General features: G+C 40.0%; 1 protein-coding gene across 1 annotated transcript in view; it reads left to right on the top strand.

Moving 5' to 3' along the window:
* LOC134315046 (CUB and sushi domain-containing protein 1-like) overlaps positions 1-17,369 on the top strand; it is a 739,302-nt gene that overhangs the window by 100,248 nt on the left and 621,685 nt on the right. The window lies entirely within an intron of this gene.

Raw genomic sequence — 17,369 nt, 5'->3', positions numbered from 1 at the left:
TTTCACCTGCTTGAGGCGAGTTCATATGCTGATCAGCCTTGTGCACAGAGTGCCACACCTGGATCAGGATTATTCCCCAACTCCACGCAGGTGCCGTCAATCAGCCAGCAGAGGTTGTAATTGCACCAGTTATGAAGAACCCTGGAGCGACTTGTCCCACCCTGTGAACGACAGCCAATCGTTCATGCAGCCGCCCAGCCCGGCCGGATGGCAGAGCTAAGATTCGATATGATGTATTCGAAATCCCAGCTCTGGTGTGCTAGCGTATTTTACCGCTTCGCCACTTAGTTCTCAGTTTTATTTACTCCATCGCATACACTACCACCTTGTTGGTTGAGGAGGATTGCACAGTAGCAACTGCCCCTTCTGACACACTAGATATAGGTGGCTATGCCTTATGTGTTTTTTCAGTACTTATACAGGTGCCTCAACTGGACAGCAAGAATTGCTCTTGCAGGGGCTGTAAGGAGTATTCCTATCTGACCTTCCCTCCCTCAGACATGAACAAATATGTTTGTTAAGAGACCATCAGGCTGATTGCACCACTGAATAGATTTAAACTATGAAGATCAAAATCTCCATGGAGAAACAATTCAATATTTAATCACAATCCCAACAATCAATCTAAACTGCAACAGTGCACAACATGACTGACATTACAGAATGTTGCTTGCAGTTAAATTTTTTGTGACAGGTTTTAAAATCCCTCAGTTACAGAATGTTACCAACTATAGATGTAATAATAATAATGGCAGCTTATTGTTTCATATTTCTTCTAATATAGAGATCTAAAATAGCATTGTTCTTGTGGAATGAGCTACTTTTGTACTTTGCTTTTAAATACCCAGTCATTTGTATTATTTGACATGGCACATCAGAACCAGCTTTGCACTGTTTTCCAAAAAGAATTAAAAGATTTTGGGCTCATGCCTGCTCATCTATATCCCTGCAGTTATGTTAATGTATTAAACTACCTTGTATTTATTTTATGTGTGCAGGTTTAATGTGTGCACATTTGTACATATGAACCCAATTAGAGTATTATGTATAATTATTAGTATTACAAATGTGAATATCAAATTGATCATTTCCTTCATCTTTTTTACACCAGTCATAAGTTGGTAATTCCAGATCTCAGGCTGCATTATTAATGAATGGGGTCTGGGTGTGCAGCTGAAATACTGCGGTGTAAATGTAGAGTAAAATGTCACAAAATGTCTCCCTGCACTTCTTAATGCATGTAGAGATAATGGGACCCCCATCCCTCGGAAAAGAAATTAATACTAATTATGCTAATTAGGCTCATTGGTGTTGGAGTCATCGCAGGAAATAAGGAGGTTGTGACAGATCTCTCGCTTGTCAAGTTCATCTCGTTTCTGAAGGCCGCCAAATGCATGGCACGCGAGATAATCTAATAGTTCCATGGAATGAATCACCATCTCATCTGTTCTGTCAACAGGCCACGCAGAAGAGCAATCATATTTGCCTTCAATTACTGAGTGTAAATACATTACAACACGCCCTGAAGTGGTCAGGAGGGGATTCCTTCCTCAGCACGCATGCAAGTGATTTAGGGTAAACCAAAATATTTATTGCTATGATCGAGCCATATATCTTCCATATGCAAAGAGCTGGTTGCTGAATTGTAGGACTTTGCTGTTTCAGCTTCTCTTAGACAAGTAGCTTAAATGCTTAAGTATGAAAGCGAGTGAGAGAATGTGTGCCTTAGCTGCTGACGATGTTATATTGCTGATTTAATGCAGTTTAAAAGGGCAGACCTACAGAAAGCTGACACTATAAACACTGCAAGAAAAACATCCAGAGGTGGCTTAATTTTGGATCAGGAACATGAACTATTGTGTGTAAACTGAATTTGTTTATTCTTAGACGTAGTCTGTACTACCACTGATAAATTTTGTTGTTTTTATGTTTTGATAGCACCAGTGTTCATATCCAATCACTCGATTACTGATGTTGATCTCCACCCTGATTAAGGAGAGAAGTGACTGACACACGCCCCCTCCGACACGTGTGCAGTAGCCGACTGCATCTTTTCACCTGCACAAGGCGAGTTCATATGCGGCTCAGCTGTGTGTACGGAGAGACACACCCTGATCAACGCATTATTCCTCGTCTCTGTTCAGGCGCCATCAATCAGCCAGCAGAGGTCGTAATTGGATCAGGTATAAGATCCCCTCTGGAAACCTGCCCTTGAACAACAGCCAATTGTTGTTCATGTAAACACCCAGCCTGCCGGATAGCAGAGCTGTGTTTCGAACCGACGAGTTCAAAATGTCAGCTTTGGTGTACTAGCGTGTTTTATCGCTGCGCCACCAGTGCACCTAGCACCAGTGCATCTTTCCAGTGCATTTGTAAATGTTCCCTGTTCATACCACGTGCACGAACAGTAGAAACAGAGGAAAACGATTTTCCCGTGTGTCTTGGTCATGTGCTATTACATTGTGCCGTTAGCGAGGAAGAACGAGACATTTCTGCTCTTTTCATCTGCAGGAGGCAACAATCTTTATTCAGTTGCTTCAAAAGCCCGAAGAAGAGGCTCGATCTCAATACACAGACCACTCCTGCTCTTTGGACATTTCATTCAACCACAAGGTTGCCGGTACAAAACATTTTAGACCATGGGGCCTTTCACAGCCTCCTCTCATGAGGTGAAGCACTTTGTTGGACGAAAAATACCTGGCCCGCAATTTAAAAGTCTTATGCTTGAATATGTTTGATTATGCAGAAAGAAGTTTTATGAACAATTATTTTTAGGTAGGCAAGTATTATTGTTCTGCAGAGTAAAGGCAGTAGAGGAGGAGTAGCATTAAGGTAATATGTCTGTGCTTGTGTAAATTGAAAGTCAGACCTGCAGCTGTGTTTAAAAAAAGTTACAGGAAAGAGTTGCAGCTCTCCAGTCTTAAGATGAGGAGAAAATTGACAAGCAGCTTTTCTGGTGTTGTAGAGCAGAAATGATTTATGATTGATTGGGATACATGAGTCAAGATGGATAGCTGGTTACAGTAAACTACCCCAGGGTTTTCTCCAATCATTAATGCTATGATCTGAGTCCTGTCAGGGGTGATGGCAAGATCTTGTCATGGGGACATATCTCCTGAATAAATATTAATATAAATATTCTAGTTCAATAAATATTATACAGTACATTTTATAAATACCTACAATTAATAGGTCAAAGCTGGTCCTACTCATCTATTAGTAAACACGAAGGAGTTACAAACCATATAAGGCCAGTAAGAAGTGGTTTAAAAACAATGCACACAAAACAGAACCAGCAAATGCAAAAAAATCCAATTGGGGTCGCGGGTGGTGCTGGAGCCTATCCCAGCTTTTCAATGGGCAGAAGGCACACAGTAACACCCTGGACGGGGCGCCAGTCCATTGCAGGGCAGACACACACAGATACCTATTCACCCATAGGCCAATTCGGTGTCTCCAGTTAACTTGACTGCATGTTTTTGGACTGTGGCAGAAAACTGGAGCTCCCAGAGGAAACCCACGCAGACATGGGGAGAACATGCAAACTCTGCACAGAAAGGACCCGGACCGCACGCCTGGGGATCGAACCCAGGACCTTCTTGCCTAATACACACATTACCATGGTTTAGAATAGCTGGTACCTCGCTCAGGTGGCGCAGCGGTAAAAAAGTACGCTTGCACACCAGAGTTGGGGTTTTGAATAAGTCGTATCAAATCTCAGCTCTGCCTTCCGACTGGGCAGGGCGGCTGCATGAACAACGATTGGCTGTTGTTCATATGGGTAAAAAGTCAGATCATAGATCCTCATAACTGGTGCAACTTCGGCCCATGCTGGCTTACTGATGACGCCTGCACAGTGCCCCGTCAGTGTTTGAACTCGAAATAGAAAATAAAAAAAATAAAAAAAGAATAGCTGGTACCTAACAAAAGTCTTGGAAAACGGAATCATTTATGTATTATATACTATATATTATATTCAATACTTATATTATTATATATTCTATTCAATACTAATATATATATATATATATATATATATATATATATATATATATATATATATATATATATATTGTCTAAGGCCACAATTGTACAACAAATGTAACTCATATTGCAGTAGCCGACTGCATCTTTTTACCTGCACGAAGTGGATCAGCTTTGTGTACGAAAAGCTGTGCTACCTGAGTGGCTCTAAGTGCAATTTCTTACTGGCCTAGTATGTCTTGCTAACTATAGTTATACATTTTTGAAATTTTCAGATTGTATGTATCTTAATAAAAGGATTCTACCCTAAACATTGCTTTTTTAATGTATAAGACAAGATCTAGATTTTCTGGTGCCTATATTCATAAAAGCTCCAGTATTAAAATATTGACAACTACGTTAAATGTAAAAATGATAAAGAACTAAGATTGTTATTTTAATTTTGTGCTTTGGTTGAACACGTAACCATGTCTGATGTAGCTCTGAGAGAGAGCCACTATCACTTAGCCACCACTGACCCATTCTATCTGTAAAACATGGTGATGGTAGCATCATGATATAGGGATGCTTTATAAAAGCAGAAACTGTCAGAATTACGGGAGTGGTGCATCATACATGAACATCTTACATTAGAAAAACTTGCTATCCAGTGAGAGAGCTAGTGAGAGCTGAGAATTGCTGTACACTACGGCTCCTCAATTAATCTGTCCAGTGTCAGCCTCACTGCAACCCAGACCAAGAGCAGCAGGTGAAAATGAATGAAAAAATAAATGATAAGGAATACATAGATAGATAGACAACTCATCTCAAAGGGACATTTATGAATCTAATTTTAAAAAGTGCATCACATTATAACCAACATTAAATTCATACAGAATCCATGTAAATGTTATGCAATAAATTCAACTTACCATGGTGCTTAACCAGTGCTTTTTTAATAACTGGCAGCTGTATGAAAGCACATTATCATCATGATTTTTTCTATAGTTAGTACAGGGAGATGAGTAAAATCTAAGGCTTAATATCCTTAAATGTTTAATTTCATCTAAATTTTATGTGTGGCCTCACCAGGCTTTTTGTGATCTGCATAAAACTTGGAAATATAAAATAAAAATCTAAATAATTCATTGCTTAATCCCGTGAAAACTCTTTGGGTTCATTTCTGAGTTTAAACCATATCACTAGAATAAAACTGCATTGTTATTTATTTTTTATATTATTTATTTACATAAACAACACTTGTAACAATATAATACATGATTAAATATTTATGTTTTGTGGGCGCCCAGATGGCGCTAGCACACCAGAGCAGAGATTCTGAACTCCTCAGTTTAAAACTCAACATTGCCACCAGTCGGCTGGGCGCCATCTAGTGGGCATAATTGTCAGTACCTACAGCAGACATGTTTCCGAGAGGGCAGGATGTCCGGACTATGTGGGTGTGGTCTTCAAACGCTGTGTAAGGACCCTGATTAGCAGATAGAGAAATGTCTGTGCAGAATGCATGGGTGAAAAAGGGTTCCGCTGCACGCAGGTCAGAGGAGGCGTGAGCAGCAATATACCCACCTTGACTGCAGTCAGGGATCCCCCAGCAGTGGAAGACAAATTGGCTATGCTAAATTGGGAGAAAAATGGGAGAAAATGCATAAATAAAATAGAAAAAATGTAAGGTAAAAATATGGAAAAAAGAAGCATGGCCCTTATATATACTAGGAAACCACTGATGGCTGGGGTGAACATGCAATGAACTTGGGAAATTAAGTATTAACTAACTTAGCCTATGCCAAAAGGGGATCAAAAAATAAATACATGAATAAATAAAAAACTTTTACTATTTGAACCCTAGTCAATTTTAATCGTCTCAGCAATTGGTTATTATTCTGTGTGATCAATCACATTTTATAAGAAATTGATTAATAAGCAATAAGCAATTAATTAATAATCATAACTTAAAACTGTTGCATGCATGTGTTTTTACACACGGTTCTTCAGAAATATTTGGGGAATCCGAATATTTTAATGGTGAGACGTATTATGGCTTAGCAGTGACAAAAACTATGCATTTAGTGCAATATAAATTATTTTGTTTTGATTCTGACAGCCACCAAGCTAAATCTAACCTTTTGTTTCCATTTAAAAAGGTCAGATTCTTCTGTTATCACTGTGTCTACAAATTGCATTTGTCATTCTCAAATGGATCAATGATCCTTAGTTATAAAAAAACTACTTTATTCCACACACACACACATACCTATACACCGTTCAGGCATAACATTATGACCACCTTCCTAATATTGTGTTGGTCCCCCTTTTGCTGCCAAAACAGCCCTGCAACTGTGATGCACTGTGTATTCTGACACCTTTCCATCAGAACCAGCTTTAACTTCTTCAGCAATTTGAGCTACAGTAGCTTGTCATCAGACCACACGGGCCAGCCTTTCCTTCATATGTGCATCAATGAGCCTTGACCGCCCATGACCCTGTCGCCGGTTTACCACTGTTTCTTCCTTGGACCACTTTTGATAGATACTGACCACTGCAGACCGGAAACACCCCACAAGAGCTGCAGTTTTGGAGATGCTCTGACCCTGTCGTCTAGCCAGCACTATTTGGCCCTTGTTAAACTCACTCAAATCCTTACGCTTGTCCATTTTTCCTGCTTCCAACTCATCAACTTTGAGGGTAAAATGTTCACTTGCTGCCTAATATATCCCACCCAATAACAGGTACTGTGATAAAGAGATAATCAGTGTTTAAACCATATAACAGAATAGAAGCTGCGTCTTTCGTTTCTTGATGTCTTAAATTGCAAGTGTCAGCTAAAATCAGCTACCTTTCAGAATAATAATTAATGTTCCTGTTAACTCAATGATAGCTGTTTGTTTGGGTTAATCTTTCTGTGCTTGTTTTGCTCCTGCTGTGTTCAGTGATTGACATTCTATTTGGGTAGACTGTTCTTTAACAGCTTCCACAAAGCCCCGCAAAGACAACAGAAAGCAATAAATATAATAGGCAGTGGACTGAAAGCACCTTGGTTGGCGTTCCTCCATGTGATATTTGGCCACTCTTAAAGATCACGTGCCTGGTTTACAGGTAGTATTAGATCCTAGAATCCCTTTTTACAGGGTTTTGGTCTCACTTGGATCCAAAAATAACCTGGTCCTGTAAAGAAAATTGGTTCCATTGATATTACAAAAGTAATTGCTTTCTGTGCTAAACAATCTGTGATTGGACTCTTGTTGACCTACTCAATGATTGCCTCTTCTTCTGAAATAGATTTTGAATGGGACAGGCACCCAGTAATAACATTTGTCTGAAAGTCCTTTACTTCATCTTTGTCATACTACAATATTTTTCGAATGACATCTTCTGACCTTTAAATCTGTGAAAAACTGTAAGAGTTTCTTGTTCTTCTTCATTCCTGTGTTTCCCTGAAGACTTATTATTACCTTTGGTTGAATGCTGGAGGAAGTGCTGCAGCTATTATAAGCAGCGAGTCTTTTGTATTGTATCGGCCATTTTTAGAACTTGCCTGATCAAACTCTTACAAAGGACGCATCTAGTGCTGTGACATTACTCACAAGATATGATTATATATATAATTAAAGTTGAGAAAGAGAGAAAGTGATCAGAGCAGGAGAAAGAAATTTTACTTTCTGGTGGAATGTTTGACATTTTGTTTTACAATTTATATATACTCAATTTCCTTCTGCGCTCTGTTGACTCTAAATGCTTGCACGTCACCCACACTGACCAACAAGGGCATTAGGCTAGCACATGTCAGCGAAGGATTCTTATAAAGAGCCTCAACATTCTTATAAAGAGTCTTAACATGACCACGCTACTCTGTATTACTCTCTGTATTAGTTTCTCATGCCAGCACCTCGACCAGGCATTAGGAGTTGCTGTTAAAGTGGGAAGGGGGTTATACACCGATCAGCCGTAACATTAAAACCACCTCCTTGTTTCTACACTCATTTTATCAGCTCCACTTACCATATAGAAGCACTTTGTAGTTCTACAATTACTGACTGTAGTCCATCTGTTTCTCTGCATGCTTTGTTAGCACTTTTTCATGCTGTTCTTCAATGGTCAGGACTCTAACAGGACCACTACAGAGCAGGTATTATTTGGGTGGTAAATGATTCTCAGCACTGCAGTGACACTGACATGGTGGTGGTGTGTTAGTGTGTGTTGTGCTGGTATGAGTGGATAAGACACAGCAGCGCTGACGGAGTTTTTAAACACATCACTGTCACTGCTGGACTGAGAATAGTCCACCAAAAAAAAAAAAAAAACAGCCAACAGCACCCTGTGGACAGAGTCCAGTGACCACTGATGAAGATCTAGAAGATGATTGACTGATTGACTAAAACAGCAGCAATAGATGACTGATCGTCTCTCTTTACATCTACAAGGTGAACCAATTAGGTAGGAGTGTCTAATAGAGTGGACAGTGACGGTGGATGGTATTTAAAAACTCCAGCAGCACTGCTGTCTGATCCACTCATACCAGCAGTATTCAGTGTAGTACAACACACACTAACACTCCACCACCATGTCAGTGTCACTTCAGTGCTGAGAGTGATCCACCACCCAAATAATACCTGCTCTGTGGTGGCCCTGTGGGGATCCTGACCATTGAAGAACAGGGTGAAAGCAGGCTAAAAAGATATGTAGAGAAACAGATGGACTACAGTCAGTAATTGTAGAACTACAGATGGCTGATCAGTGTAGCTCATAAGACTTTTTTCTTCCTCAGACACAGCCATGTTTGTCTGTTTAGCATGTATTCAGGCAGGTGGTACTTTGTACACTTGGACCGCAGACTTAGGACTCGCTATTGAAGTAAAAAGGGGATTATAGCCCATAAGGCTTTTTCTCCCTCAGACACAGCCAAGTGTGTCTGTCAAGCACTTATTCAGGCTGGTGGTACTGTGTACACTTGGACTTAGTAGGTGGCATGTTGGTCTAATATGCTAGCCTACCACCACCAAGTGCAGCAACCTCTACAAAACTGAGTAATACAGGAGGTAAAAAAAAAAACTTCATAGGCTGTACTTTAGACTGACTTTGACACTGTTAGAAAAGAGTATTCAGTGTAACTGCTACTACAGTGCCTCATATTTGTTAGCCAACCATACAAAGCAGTTATTGTATTTCATTTTTCACTGGATGGTTGTCCGTACAGTTGTGGCTCCTCACATTATGTCATAAATAGCATACAATTGTGGTGAAGTAAAGTGCACTAAGGTCCATTTATATTATAGAGTAAACAGTCTTTCAGATTTGGTAAAATTGGTTACAAGATACTGAAAGTCTGGGGTTCTTTTTTAAAAACAGTATTGACTGAAATGCCATTATATATTGTTCTATTCATTATCCCGTTCTTCAATTCAGATCACACATTTCAAGTGAGTTACTTGAATAAGATCAAAGCAGTAAAATGGAGTTTAAGCTTTTAGTCGAGCTCATCCTTATGTGACAATCTTCCCCTGAGAAATTCATTCTAGCCTAGGAGTTATAGCAGGGGGATGGTGAGGAGCGCTGATGAGTGACACAGCCTGTATACCTCAGCGTGAGCTCATTTCTCCAGCTGTCATATCACCCAACGACAAGGCAACAGCAAGAGCCGCCTCGTATTCTGGGGATTAAATCTGGAACTTGCTATTGGTGTTTGACAAATTGAAGCTGCATGCCGGTGACGACTCGGCTGATATATGTGCCAGAATCTGCCGCTTTAACACGGTGGGCTGTTTCAGTAGACAGGTCATCGAGGCTGTTGTGGATGATCTTTATGCTAAAGAATAGCTTATTAGAAATACATTTTAAGGGTGGCGCTGAGTAGAATGTTCTGCACTGATAACAGTCGATTCACTGGTGCCTGGGTACACTGTGAGCCAAAAACACTTCAAGCGCTGCCCTGACAATGCCAAAATGCCACTCCATTTTCTATTCAGCACAAGTGTGCAGCAATGATAACATACATTGTGTAGTTTCAGGAGTGGGCGTGGATTTTATGTGCTTTTCATAGTGCTGGTGTTTGCCACATCAGCACTAAAATCTCAGAACTCATTTGACAAGGTTGGTCTTTGATCCTTATTTGAAAAACCCAACTGTGTTAAATGCTTTCTCAGATGGTCCCAGACAAAATGTCCATAGCTCTGCTAGATAAGTATTGATTTTGCCATGTTACTGAGTTTTGAGCATTACAGGGCTTAAATAAAACATGTACAGGGCATAGACAAAATAACAAAAACCTGTAACTATACACTAATATCCAGGACCTCATATCAAGTATCAAGGTCCTCAGCCTTTGCATCCAGGACAGCTTTAATCTTTTTTTTTTAATGCTTCTATTAAAGTATGATTTTGGTGGGATCCCTGAGCATTCTTCACACAGAAAATGTTCTAGTTTTTTTCTGCCAGAGATAAAAGAAGGCAAAGACCTACTTTTCAGTCTGCACTCTAGACCTCCCCATTAAGGTTCAATGATGTATAATTTTAGCGATTATAGAGGCAACTGAAATAACTAGGCTTCATCCCGGTGTTCATTACAACACTCATGAATCATTTTAGCAGTACATATAGGGGGTGTTATCATATTAAGTACTATTAAAAAGACAGCCTTTTTTTACCAGATCGTCTTGTATCATTTGCCACCACTTGGAAGCAGACATTGTTTTTTAAAAGGGATATTTTGGCTTCATTAAACAAGGATTTTTCTTATTTCTTTAAGGTCCAGGTTTTGTGCTCTTTACACCTTTTAAATTTACATTTACATGATTTAGCAGATTATTTAATGCCAGGTTTACACTACACGTCTTTCCAAGTCGCCAGATCGCTGTATAGTTCACACTACACGACTGGATCTCTTGTAATCAGGAGTCTTTTAAGTCGTTGTGTATTTCACACTACATGACTGATTGGCAATAAGGGATTACACACTACACGATCTATCACCGGGAGGAATCGCAGACAAGTCTGTCTGGTCTCCCAAACTACGTTTTGTCATGACAACACATGCGAGAAGTGACGAGAGGTTTAATGAGGTTTAATGGGATTGGTAAATATCTGGACCAGTCACTCGGATATCTGGAATTTTGATCGCTTGCTTATTGTTGACGTGCATTTTTGGACATGATATCATAAATAGATAGATAGATAGATTAATACATTATCCATCCATCCATCCATCCATCGGGCTATGCGGCCAGCAGGGATTGTCTGTTCTTTAGTTGGAGGTTAATAAATATTTTTTAGCAATGCAGCGTTGGTATTATGGTTTGCCGTGGACGATAAAATCACAAAATACTATAAAGCTTGTGTGTGTGCTGATGTATTCTGATAGAACCTATATTATGTCTCCTGTTTTTACAACTCCTCCCCACTGTATCTGCGATTCTTATTGGCTGTAGTTTGACATAGCACTCGCTGCCCCTCACAACTTGCTCGCAGCACCTTTCGCACTACACGATTATAGTCGCTGACTGGTCCAGATATGCTAGATATTTTTTCTGAGCCGCTCCGATTGAGTCGTTGAACAGTTCACACATAGCGATCGAGAGCTGAGTATCGTTCGCCAAGCGAACATGGAGTTGCTTCCGGGCTGCCACATCTAGCGGCGACCAGCCTATATAGGCATAAAGCGACTTCAAATTAAGACTGAATACAATTCGAGCAGTTGAGGGTTAAGGGCCTTGCTCAGGGGTTCAACAGTGGCGGCCTTCTGATTACTAGTTAAGTACCTTACCCGTAAGCTATCACTACATTGGTTCTGCAATGGCTACTGATATTAACGATTTCCAAATGACTGCCATTCCATGAATTTTAGATTTGTAAACCCTCTGATGTACTATTTTTGTTAAGACTAGTTTTGTACATCAAGGTGCTCATTTAGGTCTGAGTCTAGGTTTACATTTACATTTGCATTTTTGGCATTTATCCAAAGTGACTGACAATTGTGACCACATACACTGCAAGCAATTGAGCCTTGCTCAAGGGCCTGACAGTGGGAACCTGGCATATGTGGGTCTTAACCCAGAAACCTTACCATTACTAGCCCTGTACCATAAGTGCTGAGCTACCACTGCCTGTTTGTTGCTTTAATGTCTGAGGAATTGGCATTTCTCCTGTAAAGTGTTGTCTTTATTGGTTAGTGTCAGTGTTTATTACATGTTTCTATTAATTTTAAGACTGCTCCTGCTTAAAAAAAATGTTTCTATGACTGTTGCACCCATAATTAAAAAAATCTTATTTGCACTGTATTGCCTTGAAATGTCAACATATTGAGGTGCTAACTGTCAGAGCTTTTTTTTAGAGCTGTTACCTTTGTTAACCCAATATAACTAACATGTGCTGCTGTGTTTGCAATTGTGATTGTCCCCTTAATCCCAGTCTTCTTTTCACATAGTGTTTGTTAATTTGTTCATTCACTGTATGTCTTTGCAAATTTAAATACAAATGTCATGTTTACACACAGAAAAGTAATTTGGAAAATGCGATCATTTTAATAGCATAGTCCAGTAACTGGTGAGATAACATAAGCCACATCAGGCTTCACTAGAGGAAATCTTGTCCTGGCTCATTAGTTATCTGCATGTGTTGCATGTTGTAATGCCAGTCATGCTGGCAGCATGTCATACATCACTGCAGAGTCTTCCTAGGGATGCTCAGAGTATTAAGCCTTATCTAGGAAGGAGTAAAAGGAGGTTCAATGTATTTATTATTGGGGACAATGTATTAGTTTTTCAAACCACAGCAATCAAATGCATGCAGCAATATCTGAAACATTTTGATTAATATCTTGGGAATTATCTCCATTTGGTGTCTTAAACTGTATATAATGTATACAGTATATACTGTACATGTATATAAATAGATTCTACAAATTCACTCACTCACTTTCTTAACTGCTTATCTAATTAGGGTCACGGGGTTGGGTGCTGTAGCCTATCCCAGCTTTTCAATGGGCGCAAGGTACACAGTAACTCCCTGGACGGGCCGCCAGTCCATCACAGGGCAGACACACATACACACACACACACACATACACACACCCATTCACCTATAGGGCAATTCAGTGTCTACAATTAACCTGACTGCATGTTTTTGGACTGCCGGAGGAAACCCACACAGACACTGGGAGAACATGCAAACTCCACACAGAAAGGACCCGGACCGCCCCACCTGGGATCGAACCCAGGACCTTCTTGCTGTGAGGCGACAGGTGTAGGTTTCAAACTTCAAGCTAGTGTTTACGCATTACCATAATACTTTATTATGATGTTTGTTTGTTTATTATGATTTTAACGTCATGTTTTACACTTTGGTTACATTCATGACAGGAACAGTAGTTACTCATTACACAAGGTTCATCAGTTCACAAGGTGATATCGAACACAGTCCTGGACAATTTAGTGTCTCCAAATCACCTCACTTGCATGTCTTTGGACTGTGGGAGGAAACCAGAGCACTCGGAGTAAACCCACGCGGACACGGGGAGAACATGCAAACTCCACACAGAAAGGACCCGGACCGCCCCACCTGGGGATCGAACCCAGGACCTTCTTGCTGTGAGGCGACAGTGCTACCCACTTAGCCACCGTGCCGACTTTATTATGAAATTAAACAATGCTGTGTTGCTTTATGTGCACAATTAATGTATCAGTTTATTATATATAAGGTTATCATATATAATAAGGGGAAATACAGTATGTTTATGAAGCAGTTCATTATCATTTTATTGAGTGGTTATACAAATTTCATTTTTTAAAAGTTGGGACATTTTGTAAAACACAATTATAAGAAGAATTTATGATTTTTTTTTTTAAATGACAAAAGTAGAAAGAAAAGATTTTCACTGATCAACTTCATTGTGTTGTGTAAATAGGACCACATTTAGAATTTGAACGATGTTGAGTTTGGCGTGCCCATGAAAGCCACATCAGAGCCGGACTGTTGTGTTTCTGATCCCGACATTTGCATAAACAGTAGATAATTTACTATTCACAGCTCACACACCTTCAGCCAAGGCCATTAAAGGGCAGCCTTCGTGCTCAATCACTGTAACTCTTAATTAATGAGGCGAGCAAAAAATAATTTCCTTTGCCACTTAGCACCCGTTTTACTGCTTTACTGGGCAAGGCAAGTGCGGCATCCAATCTATTAGCAGTCCAGCTGTATATCCTGTATAGAACAACCCAAAGAACACAATTTGCTGTGACCTCTAGGACTAAGTTTTAAAAAAATTCAGCGGACTAGTTGTTTTGACTCCATGCCCAGAGACTGTCTGGCTTCTGCTGCTGCCAATGAACTGGAAAGAACTCTTTCATATGTCCTACAGACTCACATTAAATGTATTTAGTCGGGGAAACCATTTTTAAAAATAAAAGCAGATATAAATAGCTTGTGTTGTAAGTTGTGAAGGACAACTTGCTTGTTGATTCTGACTCGTTTGTTAAGAAATGTAGCTTAAAAAGGAAAAAAAATACCATGTACATGGTTTTATTTTAATTGGGTTTATTCTTTATTTTATTATTTAATTTTACCAGCTATGTCTTCCTACTCAGAGATGTATTGTGTGCAAGGCAGTAATACACACTGGACAGGCAGCCAAACCTCTACACAGCAACACACACTTACTCTACCTATTTACTTACTCACTTATACCTAAGAGAAATTAAAGTAAGCAATCCATCTATATGTGTGTTTTTGGAAGATGGGAGGATACTGGAGTAGTCACAGGAAAATAAATTTATTTGCAGACAATAAATCAAATCCAGGTTTTTATGACCCATTGTGCTCTACTATGCTAAAGTAATGGGAGATGTACCTTTCTTGCCAATCTGGTGGTACTCTCAAGGGTACATAAGACATAAGATGCATTTGCTAGCCCATCGCTATCAGGATCTCAAGTTGTTACATTTGAATTCCAACCACTGTCCTCCATCTGGCCAGGTGCCCAAAAGGCCACAGTTAAGGGACAGGGTAGGCTAGTGGGGTGAGTTATTATTGCTGTCAAATTATTACTATTGGTGTCTGGTCAAGACATCTGCACTTGTGATGGGATATGTTTTCCATATATGGTAGTGTTCACTGTGTGACTCGTCACTGGAAGTTAGTCCTCATTTTGGAGGGTGATAGTGTCAGACCTCCTTAACCTGCACAGTGGGTAGTACAAGTGGGAAGAAAAATTGCAAAAGAGAATTGCCATTGATTAGAAGAGAAATATATATTAAAAATAAACAGAGATAAACATAAAAATACATGCAAACTAAAGAGACCAATTTAAGGTTACCACCCCCAGTAACAATGATCAGGTTAATGGGGGCTCTGGCACCACTTGGTCAATCCAATGCAGGTCAACAAACTCACCCACTCACTCACTCAGACCTGGGGACAGTTAAGAACAGCTACTTCATCTGTTGGCATGATTTATTGACATAGTAAAACACCATACTTTAGTTGTAGTCATGGTAGGTATGGTTTCTTCAGAATCAATGGGCACAGTGCAGTAACACACTCCGGACAGGACACCAATCCATCATGGTACTTGGTCAAACCCCAAAGACACAGCCAATTATGTCGTTACTAGCCCAATTTCCTACTGCACCAGAGCAACCTAATTGATACTACTAATACTTAAAATAATAATAATAATGTTTCATTTAAATTCAAATACTAATGCTGATTTTCTCAAACAGAGTAAAGTCCTGAAAATATGCAGAAGTCTCATAAATAAGGATGATAAGTGTTTGATGCCCTGCAATGGTGTCACATCATGTTCAGGGTGTACTCTTACCCTGTGCCCAGTGTTTCTGGAACCCTAATCAGGATAAAATAGTTAAGTATAAAAAAAAAGAAATACTCATTGTGTACTCAGTCTTTTAAAATACACGTTTCCAAGGTGCTGGTGCGGATGCGAAAATCCCAAATGTTTCGACGCATTTCCTCTGCAAAATCACAGGTTCTTGGTAAAAAAAAATTGGTGCCATCCTAGCCCCGTAATCTTGCTGGTCTGGAACCAACAAACCTTTGACACAAATGGCTGAGGTGGGGGAGGTGGGGGTGGGTGGGTTATGGTCTTAGCGTAACCATAGAAACACTGCTTATTTGCCTTTTGCCATTTACAACTAAAAGCAAGAGAACAGAAGCAAAAACAGAAGTAATGAATCATCAGCGGTCTGCGTAAAAAATTCAAGCCATCAGCTTTCGCTTACTAAGCTAACACAGTTAGCCTCATGCCATTCACACCAATGGGATGAGGTGGCACAATGTGCCAGCATGTCAAGCCCTAATTTGCAAATAAATTACACTTGTACACATTTATACAAATTAAAAATCAATGATAATTTATTTAAATTTAAAAAAATAAAACTTGTTTGTTGCTCTGCATTCGTCCGCCATATTTGTAATTTTTTTGTGAGAAAAGTTGTGCCGCACTGAATGCTGGGATTGCCTTCACCGCTAAGGAAGAATCAGATGCTCCCTCATTACAGAGTCAAACTACCGTTCAAATTTAAGGTACCTTACTGGGCAGCATTTTAAGACATCTAAGAATTTGAACAGCCTTCTACTCAGCAGCACGCGTAGGATGATGTACATTGCCTATGTAGAGAGCTCACTAGATTTTTGAACACACCCTATATTTACCTCTGTAAACATTACACATGCAAGTGACTGTAAACAGCAATCGGTTGAAGACAATTGATGAGAAAAATTGCAGTTGGGTACAAGACAAATAACCATATTTTTAGGTACTTGCACTGATCCTGTGCATAATTGACCGTGAAATGCATGATTGGCATAGTAATAGGCTTGTGTCCCAAAGGATATGCATGCTGTAAACTACACAGTACTACACAAGAGTCAACTTAGCTTCAGGCAAAAAGAACAGGTATTGACTAGGCGATGGATTGGCATGCTAATCTGACCTGATTATCTGCTCTTGCAACAGAGCGTGGGATAGTGAAGCAAAGAGGGCTTTAACCCTGAAATCCAGAGACGTCTCAGCAGTTGATTTCAGGCTGCGCTCTCCTGCACTCAGCCGTCCACTTACCTTATGCCAAGTTCACACTACACGACTTTCTGATTTGCCGGGTCGCTGTACAGTTCACACTACACGACTGAATCTCTTGCGCTCGGGAGTCTTTCAGTCGGTGTATATTTCACACTACACGACTGATCGGCGATAGGGGGGGTTTCACACTACACAATCTATCACCAACTGGAATCGCAGGCGAGCCTCTCTGGTCTCCCAAACTACGTTTTGTCACGAAAACAAACGCGAGAAGTGACGAGGGGTTTAATGATACCACGTCCAAAAATACACGTCAACAAGTAGCGAGTGATCAAAATTGTTTGTGCGCTAATGTGCAGCGTAA

This window comes from Trichomycterus rosablanca, chromosome 5 (genome assembly GCF_030014385.1).
Source record: "Trichomycterus rosablanca isolate fTriRos1 chromosome 5, fTriRos1.hap1, whole genome shotgun sequence".
Lineage (NCBI taxonomy): Eukaryota > Metazoa > Chordata > Actinopteri > Siluriformes > Trichomycteridae > Trichomycterus > Trichomycterus rosablanca.
This window is presented reverse-complemented; position numbering and strand designations above follow the sequence as displayed.